The sequence below is a fragment of the Nicotiana sylvestris genome, chromosome 4, assembly GCF_000393655.2.
Source record: "Nicotiana sylvestris chromosome 4, ASM39365v2, whole genome shotgun sequence".
Lineage (NCBI taxonomy): Eukaryota > Viridiplantae > Streptophyta > Magnoliopsida > Solanales > Solanaceae > Nicotiana > Nicotiana sylvestris.
This window is the reverse complement of record NC_091060.1, coordinates 174,390,356-174,395,485: the sequence shown is the minus strand read 5'-3', so window position 1 is coordinate 174,395,485 and position 5,130 is coordinate 174,390,356. Positions and strand designations below refer to the sequence as shown.

General features: G+C 35.4%; 1 non-coding gene across 1 annotated transcript; it reads right to left on the bottom strand.

Annotated features, from left to right (window-relative positions):
• Window positions 1–4,674: 4,674 nt before the first annotated feature.
• On the bottom strand, window positions 4,675–4,781 carry LOC138890911 (small nucleolar RNA R71). The gene has a single exon (XR_011407274.1). It is a non-coding gene; the product is annotated as a small nucleolar RNA R71 (small nucleolar RNA).
• Window positions 4,782–5,130: the final 349 nt, after the last annotated feature.

The window sequence follows — 5,130 nt, the reverse complement described above, 5'->3', positions numbered from 1 at the left end:
TTTAAATTAAAATTTACATATTCAAAAATTATACGAGAAATACTATAAATTGCAATTTTTTATCATGTTAATGTTATAAAAATATATATTTTAAAATATTGATCAAACTTTATACGATTTGACTCTCGATAAACAAAACGCGTGATCTAATCTGAAATAGAGAGAGTACCATTCAAAAAAATCTTACGCCCCAAATGACTTTTACTGGTGTCCCCAAAGAAAATATATCCCACTTTTAATTTTTACAAGTTCTTCTGTTCATTAAATGTTTTTGGGTTCTCGATTAATTTCAGCTATAATATTTTTAGTATGATTGAAATGTCAGAAATGACATCACCTGCGTTCCATACATTTAACCAAATGGTCTTTTAATTGGAAGCTTTTAATCAGTTATAAAATCCATATATTTAGAAGATAATCCTCTTTATGTGGCTCTAGTGTTTTACGTAATCTAATGAAACATTCATATTCCTTTCCAAGAGAAAATAGAAAACATAATATCTACTTATCGACAGTTAACTAAATAAAGCAAATTTACACATACAGAAATCCTCCACGTTTTGTTCTCTTTTCATTCTCTCTGGATTTTCCAATCTTTATAGAGGATCAATTCTGACACATAAGAGGTCATGGCCGTTTACTTTGAAATAGGCAACTCTTGCTTTGAGTTTTTTTTTTTTTTTAAAGTCATTTCATGTCTTTATGATGCTTTTCCTTTTCCTTTTGCTTATTCGTTATTTGGTTTATTAAAGTTAATTAATTACGTAGTTAAAAACTTCATATATATATAAGGATCGTTAAAGTGAAGTTCGGGACATGTTTGAGCTAAAGTTGGTCGTGGGAGAAATTCAAAAATAACTAGATTTACGGGTGGTAATTCAAAAATAGTCACAGTTTTAAAAGTAATTGAAATTTAATCACTTTTCATGTAAAGAGTCTGAACGAAATTACTATTCAAAATTCGAAAAAATACTCCAGTATAATATACTGGTCCAGCATAATATACTGGAGATTGGAGCACCGGTATATTATGCTGGAACTTTCCGTATTGCAGCAAAATAGTGGTTATTTTTCAACATAGTACCGATGCTCCAATCTCCAGTATATTATGCTGGAACTTTCCGCGTGTTGGAGTTCCAGCATAATTTGCTCGAAGTTCATACATAGGTGTACCGATCTCCAATATATTATGCTGGAACTTTCCGTATTGCCGCAAAATAATGACTATTTTTCAACGACTTTGCAAACGCTGGCTATTTTTGAATGATCAACCCGAAAACTAGCTAGCCCGTACGATTTTAACGTTGATTGTCGTCACTATAAGGCCCTAAGCAACATAGTTGAGGGAATTGTTTTTTTTTTTTTTTGTGTGTGTTAGTTGATCTACGACGCACCCTAATTGTTATTGCACGAGTCATTCTTCACGCAAAAATTGACAATACATGAGTATGTGCACTCACTGGTACTCTTTGTGATAATGAATGTGGATTTGATATAAATACATTACATTTTTTAATATTTCTTCTAAGGGTATATAATTCAAATTTAGAGCAATAAGTTCAATAGAGGCCTGCCATTAAAAGAGGCAGATTCATGATTCAAAGGTGGCAGGGCACATGAGCGAATTGTTGAACCAATGGCACCTATTGGACTTTTGATCTTAAGGTTTCCAAAAAAAAAAATGTATGACCGTTTTTAATATATATACACTTTTATATTCAGAATTTTTGCCGAAAATAATAGGGTGCGGTTACCCCTCTTCTTAGTGGAGGATGCAGCGTATAACCTACGGGTTCAACTGAACCCATAACTTTCTGAGTAAAAATTTATATGTAAAAATTTATTAAAATTGTAAAAATAGTAGATATGAACCCATAAATTTAAAAATACAATGAGTTCAATGTTAAAAACCTTAAAATTGAACCCATAAGATTTAAATCCTGGATCCTCTTTTGCCTCTTCTACCGGCATAGGTCCACTTCTGCTACCATACCTACTTAGTATTAGTTCAGAAGAAAAGACAGTAGAAAGGATGAGTAATTAGATTAATTAATTAATTCGGATTTTTTGTTTTTCTACGAAGCCGCTAGTTGACATTTCCAGAATCAAGAAACATAAAATTCTAATCAGGGTTGTTGCTGGAATCTTTGGTACAGTACTGAACTCTTATCTTCCATTAAAACCAGCTATGATCTTTTAGTAAATAAATGCATTCTTGCAACAACAGTATCATCCTATAACTTATTTTTAAATGATCAAAAACTGGATCTAATTAGGATTAATTTGGTAATTAGCGGCTTGATTAGAATCCCAGGCTAGCCTAGGAACTAAAAGACAGTAGAGAACAGCCATAGTGGAGTTCGTGTGCTTTCTAAATGCTTTTCAACGCACGAATTGTCGAAAGTCGAATCTCCAAAAACCTCCCACATGTCAAGTCTTCATTACCACAAAAATGAAAAATAGAAAAAATTCCGTTGTTCTTTTCCATGTTATTATTATTAATATTGAATATGTGATTGATGGGTAGGGTAGAATCCCGTATTTTAGTCGTAGTTTGCACTTAAATTACTATATTTTACTTGTGTTTGAGCTTGAATGATAGTGAATTGCACTTATTATGTATTTACACTTTGCAGGAAGTGATTCCGAGTTAAAAAGATAACTGGGAGCTAAATCGAACAAGTTGGGACATTGAAATCTGAGTAAAAGCCCAAAGAATTAAACTAGTATCGCGTTCGGGGGTTGATATTAGGCTAGATATATGTCATTTGACAATGGTTTTTGCCCCAACTTGATTATGTTTCAATGCTCTAATATAATTAAATGATGAAAAATGAGCTCTAAATTGTGTTGCAGGAATGAAGAGCTTGTATGAGGCCTTAAAGCTGTGATTGGAGCTACATTGAAGCAAGAAAGACCCTTAGGAGCTGAATAAGCGAGAAGACGAGAATAAAAGAACCAAACAAATGAGACCTGGACTAGCTCGCCCACATGCGCGATCGCGCTAGTCCACATTCCGGAACAGAATCGTCAGGGGTAATTTTGGAAGTCTGGGGGGCAAATTCACTTAACCTATAAAAGGTCAAGCTTGCCCAAAAGAGAGTGTGCAGCTTTTATTAGCTAAGAACAAGAATAGGAAAGGCAAGGAGCTAAGAGGAGTTTTCTACATCAAGTTCTTCTCCTCTTCCTTTTGTTTTTATGATTTGTAATGAATTTTATTATTATGATGTTTATCATTGTTATGAGTAGCTAACTCTTTTAATCTGAGGTTTTGGTTGAACCCGTTGTGGATGAACTTATTGTGATATTAATATAGTTTTGAGTTAGTTATTGATCTCTATTTGTTCAACTATGTTTTGATTTTTGGTTAGTTGAAAGGATCCTCAATTAGCCATGCCTATTTATTATGTATCTACTTAAGAAAGAGTGCATATTTAGGTAATTGTTTGAACAACATCACTCCCGGAGTATAGGCGAAGTCATAACCGAGGGTTTAGAGGTTGGAGTAGAGATAACAATACCTCGGATGCAATCTAAGTGAATTGTAATGCGAATCTAGTAGCGTAACTTGAGAGAATGCGTCTAGTAAATTATCATAATTACTTGACAGAGAGTTATGATAGTTGGAGAGTTCATGATTGATAGAGATAACTAATTCATAACTATAAGAAATATACGACTAAGGAAATCTACAACGGAGGAAGCCATTACCTTAGGCCTTTATTCCAATTGTCTACATTTGCGTGTTAATTAACCTTTGTTTTATTGATTTGAATAGCTGTCATAGTAATTATAACACCACTTGTATTCATAAAGTTTGAGGAGGTTGACTAATAAGAATTTAGTACTTCAAAGACTTCTCTTGATACGTTAATTCCCTGCGGGATTTGATCCGGGGCATAATACTCCGGATTATATTTGCAACGCCCGCGTAATCTTTTAATAGGCTTAGTTGAGCGTGATCAAATTTTGGGCGTCGTTGCCGGAGAGTTAACGGTACTATCAATTGCGATTGAAAGAAGTACAAAAAAATTCTTAGTGTAGTTAGTTTTCTCTACACCAATTTTTACATTGAAATTTTTAACGTTTGTTGACTTGGTTGCACAGGAGGATGCCAAGAAACTCATCGAGAACTGGTGAAGTATTTGAAGCATTTTCAGATCCCGAGAAAGTTTTCAAGGCCTTGAACTAGGCCAACCGGAGAAACAGACAACAACAAACAACTGATCCAATCGAAACAGCAATGGGAAATCACGAAGAACACCCAGCTGTACCTATAGCACCAATGACACCTCTTGTGCCCGAGGCGGTTCTCTATGATTGGGCACAACCCATAGCTGAAAATTTGGCCACCTCAATTTTAGTCCCGCAGATACAAACTGAATCATTCCAAATCATGAATAACATGTTGCATTTGTTGCAAAACAAGGGGCTATTTTCAGGGTCACAAGTCGAAGATCCTCAACAACACTTGAAAATTTTTCTATCAATCTGCAAGACCCAAAGACAGCCCAATGTAACTCCAGAAGCAATCAAGTTGCTATTGTTCCCATTTTCTGTGACCGGAGTTGCCCAGACCTGGTTAAACTCACTACCCATAAATTCCATAACAACTTGGGAGGAGTTAGTCAGGCAATTCGTTACAAGTTACACCCCCCCCCCACCAAAACTGCGAAAGAGATTGATGATATTTTGAGTTTTAAACAGAGGCCAATGGAAACATTACATGAAACATGAGAGCGTTTTAAAGGGATGCTGGTCATATGTCCCCACCATGGCATTCCAGATTTGATGTTGGGACAGTGGTTCTACATAGGATTGTCAGACAGCGTGAAGAACATTGTTGATGCTTCAGCGGGTGGAGTATTCTTGAGTAAAACATGGAGAGAAGGTCAAGGTCTGCTTGACAAGATGGCGCATAATTCGGGATGGATAACCAGAAATGCACCTATCACTCCAGTGGTGCACTCAGTGCCTTTAGATCCATCCAATTCAATGGCTGAAAATATGGCCACTTTATTGACACAAATGAGCATACTCACCAAAAGGGTGGAAGAGTCAGGGCAAAAACAACAAGTACATATTGTAGATACTACTAATGGGGGCTTGTGCACATCTTGCATTAGTCAA